The sequence below is a fragment of the Eleutherodactylus coqui genome, chromosome 9, assembly GCF_035609145.1.
Source record: "Eleutherodactylus coqui strain aEleCoq1 chromosome 9, aEleCoq1.hap1, whole genome shotgun sequence".
NCBI lineage: Eukaryota > Metazoa > Chordata > Amphibia > Anura > Eleutherodactylidae > Eleutherodactylus > Eleutherodactylus coqui.
Window position 1 is genome coordinate 95,189,744 of NC_089845.1, and position 11,321 is coordinate 95,201,064.

The window sequence follows — 11,321 nt, forward strand, 5'->3', positions numbered from 1 at the left end:
TTTATAATTTTCCTCAAGCCTCTTACTACAGAGGACACATTTTATGGATTTTTCCTGGGGTCCGCTTTAGCCTTCGGACCTTCTTTATTCATCTAACCCATACAAAAAAATGGGGGAGAGGGGAGAAAAAAAGGGAACATATATGCATCCAATTCGGCATAAATGACAAATTTGCATGTTCCATTTTTTGGCATATAGCCTACTCACAGTTTGTATGGTCTCTGTTTCTCCCTCTCGTGCTGAGCTGTCGCGTGGAGACATGCTTTTGGCACTTCTGGCAGTCAGCAGGATAACTTTTGTGGAGTAAAGCCTGCTTTTATAGAGAAACTTTTCAAATTTGGCGCCATTTCCGGGTCTGTGTCGGTAGCCATGCCCCCTACGTCGAGCGTGTGACGTCACCACGCCGGACGATGTCACCGTATGCGCGCTGAGGAACCCCAGGGAGGCCACCGCTGCCGTTCCCCTGCCAGGAGAAACTATCCGATCGCAGCAGCGGCGGCATGAAGATGCAGACCAGCACAGGAAGACCAGCGCTGCTGCGGCGCCTTACGGCTTCCCAGGCGCAGGTCGGGGATGCAGGGACTACCTTTCAGGGGATCTTCGCACAGTGTGCCGGTGAGTACTCTGCTGTTTCCCTGGAGCTTACTTAATCTGGCCACCGTAGGGACAGGAAGACACTGAAGCACCTACCGAGACAATTCCTTTTCCTATTACATTTATACTTCCTCCTGAAGTCTATATGTCTGTACTGTATGAAGTCAGAGACCTATAGCACTCACGTCTATGCAATCCCTATTACATCTCAGACTGAGCGGTATTACAGCTATGCACACAAGCCCCAACACACTTCTGTAAAGATTTACTAGAGAACTGGAGATATACAGCAAACCCCAACCTGAAGTAGCTATTTATAGAGACTAAAGCACTGTGCAAATTAATGCTGTGTACTTGGGACAATACAAGTGTATGTACTCCCATGCAGAGATCACACAAGTTTTAGCACTGCTCCCGACTCTTCCATACTCCCCCCCCCCCCCCCCCCTGCAGAGAGAGACGCCGTATATCGGCTGGTGTGAATACCCGGCTGATATACGGTCGTCTGAATGCACCCTTAAGACAAAAACACCCTGGTCTCTAAGAGGTTAAAAAGTTACGACTTTTAAATCTGTCTAAAAACTTCACTCTGCTCAAATTCCGCCCACTTTTATTGACATTTTTGAAAAGTTGAGTGAGAAGCGTAATATACAGTATATTCTTTGCATAAATCAGTAGTAAATTTGTCTGAATTGATTTGTGTAATAAAGCGCAACTAATGACAGAATTCTGTTGCAACACCAGTAATAAATGTACCCCTTGCTGAGTGGCATAAGAAATGTAAGAACATCTCTAGACATATTTAAGGATACCACAAAAGTAGCAATAGCGTGCAACATTTTCATAAATTTGTTGCAAGTAATAGTAATGTTGCCTCCAGCAAAATGAACTTCAATAAGGCTGCATTCACACGAACATATATCGGCTCGGTTTTCACGCCGAGCCGGTATACGTCGTCCTCATCTGCAGGGGGGGGGGGAGGCTGGAGGAGCCAGGAGCAGGAACTGAGCTCCTGCCCCCTCTCTGCCTCCTCTTCGCCCCTCTGCACTATTTGCAATGGGGAGAGGCGGGGCGGGGGCAGAGCTAATTCTCGGAACTTAGCCCCGCCCCGTCCCGTCTCCTTTCATTGCAAATAGTGCAGCGGGGCGGAGAGAAGGCAGAGAGGGGGCGGGAGCTCAGTTCCTACTCCTGGCTCTTACATCCTCCCCGCAGATGAGGATGATGTATATCGGCTCGGCGTGAAAACCGAGCCGATATACGTTCGTGTGAATCCAGCCTAATACTGCACACAATAAATTTCCCCCATGCTAGTTACAACTATGACCAGAGTCCTGGAATTCAAGGAGACCACGCCCCTCCCATGATGTCATTCTGGTGGGTGTGGTTAGATGCCTATAAGTCCATGGACTCTCCAAGAGTTGTCATTCTTTTCTTCTGCTGGAGCTTCTGGGAAGGTGTGGCTGCTGACTGGTGTCAGAGTTTGGTGGTTCAGGGTTGTCAGTTCTTGTTTCTTGCAGGTGATTCCAGGTAATCTGGCTGAGATGGAGCAGCAGGTAAGTGCTGAGTATTCTCTAATAGGGATATTACTGACTGCTTGTGATGGATCCCCACCCTGTTCTATATAATGGGGGAGTTGAGCACATCCACTAGGCAGAAGCTTTTTTTCAGTAGCAGCTGAGAAACCTCCATATGCGGAAACACAACTTCATGTTATCTGACTGACCCTTGTGGACTCAGTTGTGAAGAGGCTGCCATAGATATGTATCTCCCACCATGAGCGTTCCAACTAGCATGTAGGGTAAAACTCCTCATGAACCATGTGGGTATTGATGCTGACATCACCAAAATCTGCAGTGCAGCTGTTCAGCTGTGCATGCACCCTAAAAGGATCCTGCAAGTATTTTGTTTTATGAGGCTGTGACCTCTATCTTCTATTTGTTTAAAATAAATTTCTTTGTCTCTATCCCAAGACTGGCTATTGGGACATTCATTATTGGTTATCTATATGCTAAGTAGCGCAGGTCTATAGTCTTTTCTTCCATTTTCTCTCTGACTTTATCTGACCTCTAATGAGGAACAGAGTTTTGTTGTGACCTGCAGCTCTCCAGTGAGCTGGATTATTTTTTTCATCGATTTCGGTGTTTTCTGGTTAAAGAAATCGCTATGAGCATACCAGGATGTTGGGTGTGGGCATGATCACCTTAGGGTGACATGTCAGGCACCAGGTGAGTTATCACATTATCATTATTGTGATCACTTCTTAAGGTGTTTGGCGCTCTCCGTGACCTCTATTTTTGTATCTTCCATATGAAGTCTGCACAAGGGGTGTACGTTTATACATATAATCTCCGATTCGATGGTGGGATTCAATTGCTATTTGGGTCCAACTGACATTTGCAAGGGGCACTTAAGTAAAGCCCTGATTGTGGCACATTGGAGGCCTATGCTAATGTGTATTTAAACAGGGTTTTTGTGTGTTTGTGCCTGAGACTTTCCAATGCAACTTACGCCACATGCAGACACCTAGTCTCATCACACTTGCATGCATACATTTATCTATTTTTCGCACAAGTTGGAAATAATGGGAGATTTCTGTGAGCTCCAAAAAAAAAATTATCTTGTAGCATTGCACAAGACAATTGCCTGTGTAAATATACTTGGAAACAGCCTTGGGGCTTATTCACACAAGCATATCAGCCAGCATATTCACGGCTGGCCGATATATGCTACCATCTGATGCATTGGATTCTAATGTATCAGATCACAGGTGTTTTCCCATGGCGTAGAAGTGCCCGGATGGGCACTTTTACACTGGGCAGGAAGCCATCTTCCTGGCCAGACTACAGCTGCTGCCATTGACTCCTATGGGGTCCAATAATAGCAGCTGGAGAAGGGATGTGGGAGGGAGTTTAGCAGCATGACTGCTAAACTTCTTCCCTTCTCCTCTCTGCCCCTTCCTGCTGTTTGAAATGGGGGCGGAGCTTAGCTGGCTGCAGAGAGGGGAAGGAGGCTAGCTCCATCCCTGTCCTGCCCATTCCCATTGCAAACAGCCGGAGGGGAGGAGAGAGGTGAGCCAGAGGGGAAAGGGAAGATGGCTTAGCAGAGCTAAGCTGTCAACCCCTGCCCCATGACATATATGCCAAGCTCATGCATCAAATGGTAGATTAAAGGAGATGTCCCGCGCCGAAACGGGTTTTTTTTTTTTTAAACCCCCCCCCCGTTCGGCGCGAGACAACCCCGATGCAGGGGTTAAAAAAACCACCCGCACAGCGCTTACCTGAATCCCGGCGGTCCGGTGACTTCAATACTTACCGCTGAAGATGGCCGCCGGGATCCTCTATCTTCGTGGACCGCAGCTCTTCTGTGCGGTCCACTGCCGATTCCAGCCTCCTGATTGGCTGGAATCGGCACGTGACGGGGCGGAGCTACACGGAGCCCCATAGAGAACAGCAGAAGACCCGGACTGCGCAAGCGCGGCTAATTTGGCCATCGGAGGCCAAAAATTAGTCGGCACCATGGAGACCAGGACGCTAGCAACGGAGCAGGTAAGTAAAAAACTTTTTATAACTTCTGTATGGCTCATAATTAATGCACAATGTATATTACAAAGTGCATTATTATGGCCATACAGAAGTGTATAACCCCACTTGCTGCCTCGGGACATCTCCTTTAAATCAGCAAGCTGCAAAAATGCCGGCTGATATACACATGTGGATAAGCCCTTACACCCTTATTAAAACTGTATGGTGCAAGGCTACATTTCCTTGGCCCACCCTGTAAAAAAAAAAAAAAAAAAAAAAAAAAAATTGTTTTAGATTACTGTTTCTCAACTCCAGTCCTCAGCACCCCCAACAGGTCATGGTTTTCAGAATATCCTTTAGTAAGAACACCTCTGGCAATGTCTCACGCACCAACTATTACATCAACTGTGCAATACTGAGGAAATCCTCAAAACATGACCTGTAGGGGGTCAGTGAGGACTGGAGTTGGGGAAACACTGTTTTATATAAATTGTATTACTACTAGTGCACAAGTCTGGTTGATGCTCTTATCCCTTCCCTGTACTTCAGTGTGTCTTGTTCCCCCTTAGAATGTGCTGGAAAGGTTGGTGCACCTCCCATTGGTGAGCTCCACGTATGATCTGGTGTCTTCTGCCTATGTGACCACCAAAGACAACCATCCCTACCTGAGATCTGTATGTGACATCGCAGAGACAAGTGTGAGAATCGTCACTTCTGTGGCTATGAGCAGTGCCGAGCCCCTCCTACAGCGACTGGAGCCTCAAAGTAGGTGGTCTATGGGAGGAGGGTTCATCACTGATGACTCTAATGTTGGAGATTAGACTTTATTTACTTCTGACATAAGTAAAGTTTAATCCCAGCGGGGGTGATTTTGAAGCTTCAGGGCCCAAATGCAAAATCTGTAACAGAGCCCCCAATTATAATGCTTTATTCATTGTACTGGGCTCCCTATATGGAGAAGAGAGGCCTTATGGGTCCCCCAAGGCTACTGGGCCCAGATGCAACCACATTCTCTGAATCACCTATGGTTACGCCCCTGCTTCTGTGCCTTCATATGGCGGCTTGCATGTTGTGGGGGGATGTTTACCAGTTATAGCTCCTTAAACATTGGGAGAGATGGCAAGGTAACATGCTACAGGAAGCTTAAAAATAGCTATGAAGGTTTGACTTTGACTTCTACTATATTAGGGCTTTGCTTCAGATGTGCAGGTTTTGCCCTTCTTTCTAAGAGATGGCTAAATCTCATGTTCTAGTACTCATGAGGAACCAGCTGTAACTGCAACTTGTGGTAATTTCTTTCTCTCTACAGTCACTCTGGCTAACAACATGGCCTGTGCTGGTCTGGATAAGATGGAAGAGAAGCTGCCTATTCTCCATCAGCCTTCTGGGAAGGTGAGCTATAAAATCCCAGGGACCTTATAAATGTCCCATAAACTAACCTCCTCTGTAATAGCGGTGCAGTGTGAACAATAGTGGGGTGGGTTGCTGGGTTGGAGCTCATAGGTATAAATGTCTCTTCTGGCAGGTGGTGGCTCGTGTCTCAGAAGCAGTTGTTGGGGCCAAGGATGCTGCTGTTCAGAGGATCACAGGAGTAGTGGATAAAACTAAGGGAGCTGTGCAGGATGGTGTGGAGAGGACTAAGGCTGTAGTAGATGGCAGCATTAGCACAGTCCTGGGAAGCGGTGTAGTGGAGCTGATGAGAGTTCGTGTGGACGCTGCACTATCCAAGTCTGAATCTCTTCTGGAACAATACCTGCCGCCGACAGACGAAGAGTTGGGTAAGAGCAACCAGCCCAGTGTAAAGACAGAGCTGGGTTATGTGATGCGTGATCACTACAGCACAGGGGAGATGTAGCTAGTTTTGTAGGAGCGAAATGACACTGTTGTGTCATAGCTACTTTGCCTCTGTGCCAGGAGGTCTTCTACTCCTAGACTTCCTATCTGGGATAACGTGATAACAAGGTGTTCATAACTATGACAAACACTGGGTTAAACACTAGGCTTGGCAATTGGTGAAGATTAGCTGCCCCTCCATTTGCACACTTTTATTGAAATCGTGTACTGCGGTCACACTACATGATCTGAATAGTGATGGAGCCCTTGGAGAATCTATACAGACAACTGTAATGTCTCCTAACTTTAGCTGAGGAAGCAACTAAACCAGAAGGCTTTGAGTTGACCCAAAATAAGCCCAGCTACTACGTCCGTCTGGGATCCCTCTCTACCAAGGCCCGCAGACGAGCTTATCAACAAGCTGTGACCCGGATCATGGATGCCAAATGCAGAAGCCAGGAAGCCATTGCTCAGCTCCAGATTACAGTTGACCTGGTGAGTAAATCTCCTTGAGGGATCTGTTATGGCTTTACTAAGCTTAAAGGGGTTGTCTCGCGAAATCAAGTGGGCTTATACACTTCTGTATGGCCATATTAATGCACTTTGTAATGTACATCGTGCATTAAATATGAGCCATACAGAAGTTATTCCACTTACCTGCTCCGTTGCTAGCGTCCTCGTCTCCATGGTTCCGTCTAAATTCGCTGGCGGCTTGCTTTTTTGGACGCGCTTGCGCAGTCCGGTCTTCTGCTCAGCGCGAGCCGCTTCAGTGTGTTAGCCGCTACAGCTCTTCTGCGCATGCGCAGACGAGCTGTAACCTCTCGGGAGCGCGCTGGAGGGCCATTCTGCTACCATCCTCTGTTAGAGAAAGGTGCAGAAACTTCAGCAGCCCAGCCGAGCGGAGACGAGAAGCCCAGCCCAGCCGAGCGGAGACGAGAAGCCCAGCCCAGCCGAGCGGAGACGAGAAGCCCAGCCGAGAAGCCGCCCATGTAAGTGAGGGGTCGGAGGTGATGTGTTAGCCTACCGCCTGGACATCGGAGTCCACCGCCTGGACATCGGAGTCCACCGCCTGGACATCGGAGTCCACCGCCTGGACATCGGAGTCCACCGCCTGGACATCGGAGTCCACCGCCTGGACATCGGAGTCCACCGCCTGGACATCGGAGTCCACCGCCTGGACATCGGAGTCCACCGCCTGGACATCGGAGTCCACCGCCTGGACATCGGAGTCCACCGCCTGGACATCGGAGTCCACCGCCTGGACATCGGAGTCCACCGCCTGGACATCGGAGTCCACCGCCTGGACATCGGAGTCCACCGCCTGGACATCGGAGTCCACCGCCTGGACATCGGAGTCCACCGCCTGGACATCGGAGTCCACCGCCTGGACATCGGAGTCCACCGCCTGGACATCGGAGTCCACCGCCTGGACATCGGAGTCCACCGCCTGGACATCGGAGTCCACCGCCTGGACATCGGAGTCCACCGCCTGGACATCGGAGTCCACCGCCTGGACATCGGAGTCCACCGCCTGGACATCGGAGTCCACCGCCTGGACATCGGAGTCCACCGCCTGGACATCGGAGTCCACCGCCTGGACATCGGAGTCCACCGCCTGGACATCGGAGTCCACCGCCTGGACATCGGAGTCCACCGCCTGGACATCGGAGTCCACCGCCTGGACATCGGAGTCCACCGCCTGGACATCGGAGTCCACCGCCTGGACATCGGAGTCCACCGCCTGGACATCGGAGTCCACCGCCTGGACATCGGAGTCCACCGCCTGGACATCGGAGTCCACCGCCTGGACATCGGAGTCCACCGCCTGGACATCGGAGTCCACCGCCTGGACATCGGAGTCCACCGCCTGGACATCGGAGTCCACCGCCTGGACATCGGAGTCCACCGCCTGGACATCGGAGTCCACCGCCTGGACATCGGAGTCCACCGCCTGGACATCGGAGTCCACCGCCTGGACATCGGAGTCCACCGCCTGGACATCGGAGTCCACCGCCTGGACATCGGAGTCCACCGCCTGGACATCGGAGTCCACCGCCTGGACATCGGAGTCCACCGCCTGGACATCGGAGTCCACCGCCTGGACATCGGAGTCCACCGCCTGGACATCGGAGTCCACCGCCTGGACATCGGAGTCCACCGCCTGGACATCGGAGTCCACCGCCTGGACATCGGAGTCCACCGCCTGGACATCGGAGTCCACCGCCTGGACATCGGAGTCCACCGCCTGGACATCGGAGTCCACCGCCTGGACATCGGAGTCCACCGCCTGGACATCGGAGTCCACCGCCTGGACATCGGAGTCCACCGCCTGGACATCGGAGTCCACCGCCTGGACATCGGAGTCCACCGCCTGGACATCGGAGTCCACCGCCTGGACATCGGAGTCCACCGCCTGGACATCGGAGTCCACCGCCTGGACATCGGAGTCCACCGCCTGGACATCGGAGTCCACCGCCTGGACATCGGAGTCCACCGCCTGGACATCGGAGTCCACCGCCTGGACATCGGAGTCCACCGCCTGGACATCGGAGTCCACCGCCTGGACATCGGAGTCCACCGCCTGGACATCGGAGTCCACCGCCTGGACATCGGAGTCCACCGCCTGGACATCGGAGTCCACCGCCTGGACATCGGAGTCCACCGCCTGGACATCGGAGTCCACCGCCTGGACATCGGAGTCCACCGCCTGGACATCGGAGTCCACCGCCTGGACATCGGAGTCCACCGCCTGGACATCGGAGTCCACCGCCTGGACATCGGAGTCCACCGCCTGGACATCGGAGTCCACCGCCTGGACATCGGAGTCCACCGCCTGGACATCCACACACACACATATATACAGACACACGTGGGTGTATGCATATATGTATATATACTCACGAATACGCGTATGCGTATACTCGTACACACGTATACTATATAGATATAGATATATAAAATGTGTACACGCATATATATTTAGGTGAAAAAACTATTTAATCTAAAACAGTGGAAAGTGAATTGCAGGGAGGCATTACAGTACCTTCTGCTGAGAATTCAGCACTGGACAGCTCCCTGCTATACTGAAGCCTGGATTCCCTTGGGCAGGGGAAAGGATCAGCACTGGACAGCTCCCTGCTAAAACGAAGCGTGACCGGCGTCTCGGGAGCGAGCACGTCGGGCTGAAGCAAGCGCAGGGAGAAGAAGCGGCGGCCATCTTTGGGAAACTTTTTATAAGTTCATGAAACGCCAGAACTGTAAGTAGGAACCGGCTTTAAAAGCCATTTACATTGGTACTTAGTAATGTATGCTGAAGAAGGGGGACTGGGCAAAAAAAAAAATTCACTGCTGCCTCGAGACATCTCCTTTAAAGCATCTGTCTTAGAAACTCATTTACAAGCATTTTAATCTAAACTGCAATATGTAAGCTATCTTGTAATATAATGAAAATCAATAGAACTAAATATTGCTCCGGTTTAGTTCTGCCAAGCTACAAATTCCTCTTTGGGAGAGAAAAAATGCTTTTACAGAAGCTTTATTTATGCTGGTATTAGAGATGAGCGAGCACCAAAATGCTCGGGCTCTCGTTACTCGAGCAGAGCTTTTTGTAATGCTCGTTTCAAGTAACAAACCCCATTGAAGTCAATGGGAGACTCGTGCATTTTTCAAGGTGACCCATGCTCTACATTGTTTTCAATGGAGCTGTGGCCGGCAGCTCCATTGAAAACAATGGTCTGCTGAAACCCCTGAATTGTTCTTCAGGGAAGGGCTTTACATATAAGCCCTTCCCTGAAACCATTTTAGTGTAGAAAATAAACTTTCCTCTCTGCCGCTGCCATGTCCCCTGCGGGGACGAATAACATCTGCCGCATGCGGCAGATGTTTCCTTCATCCCTGCTAGTAAAAATTCCCTGCTGCTGCACCTGCCACATCTGACAGATGCAGCCAAGGAATTCTTCATCCCTGCGGGGAATAAAGAATTCCCTAGCACAGCTGTCGCAGATCACAGCTGCGTTGGAGAATCCTGCTGCCGGCATCCAGTAATTGTTTGTTTTTCAGGGAAGGGCTTCAAACATGAGCCCTTCCATGAAAAACAAAGATTTGCTTTTGCATAGGTTTGCCTACTTGAGTCTGTTACCTGAAGATGCCCTATTACATAAGGGCATCAATTAGCATCAATGCAGTGGTTTTAAAAGGCACCATAATTTGTGTGGATGGAATGTTTAGCAAGGCATATAGTGGGTGTAATATCTAATGCACGGTTTCCAAACTCCACTCCTCACAGGCCTCCAGTGGGTCAAAATTTCCTTGGTATTTCACTGGTGATGTCATTGTCTTCACCTCAGACACTGCCACAGGTGTTCTGTCTATGGGATATCCTGAAAACATTGTGAGGACCAATCTCTAGGAAATGCTGATCTAATGGAAACACTGGTATTTATATATCCCCCTCAATATGTATACAAGTGGAACTGATAAACCATATGGGGTCCATGTAATGACATCTTCCACAACTTCTCCCATGAACACATGGTGAATATAACATTACCCTATTCCCTCAAGGTTGAATATGCAAGAAAAAACATGGATGATGCTGGTAAGAAATTCCAAAATGCACAGGAGAAGATCTACAATAAGTGGCTGGAGTGGAGTAAAGGCACAGGACAAGATGCTAGTGGGCACCCTGAAAGCACTGAGGTAATGCCAATCCCCTATAGTGTATGCTTGCCTCATCTAGACCCTGGAAATCTCACATGTCTATTTCTCTCTAGTGCATGGAATCCTGCACTCCGGCTATTGGCCGCAATCTCAGTCACCAGCTACAAACCACATGTGTCTCTGGTGACCAGTGTCCAAGGCCTGCCACAAACCCTTCAGAAGAAAGCTCAAGATGTGAGAAATGTCTGCTGGCCTCTTAACCAGCACTAAGGAGCAGCTCACAAACATGAAGGGATCTCTGGAGGATCTCCTGGATCTCTTGGTGAACAACTCTCCCCTAAACTGGTTAAGGGGGGGCTTCAACCCCCAACTGGCTGGTAGACTAGAAGGGGAACAAGAATCTGATGAAGACTCTGCTAACAAGGAGCATTAAAAGCTTCAGGTGAAGAAACACTGTACTTAAATGGCCAAATCCCAACCACACATCTCCATTCCATAGCAATCTCCTTGTTCTCCACCTTCATCTGAGGACTGGTAATGGCAGGACCAGGATATATGCCAGTGGTGAGGATTTGTCCAACATTGCTTTGTCTTACTCTTAGGTGTTTGCTTTTCTATAGAAACTCTACCCAAATGTAACCACTATGTACACATGTTTATATGTACTTTTGTAGTAATAAAATACTTGCATTGACTTGCCTGTTACTGCCTTGT

The 11,321-nt window shown here is 49.8% G+C and overlaps 1 pseudogene; it reads left to right on the top strand.

Annotated features, from left to right (window-relative positions):
• Window positions 1-500: 500 nt before the first annotated feature.
• Window positions 501-11,040, top strand: LOC136578668 (perilipin-2-like; annotated as a pseudogene).
• Window positions 11,041-11,321: the final 281 nt, after the last annotated feature.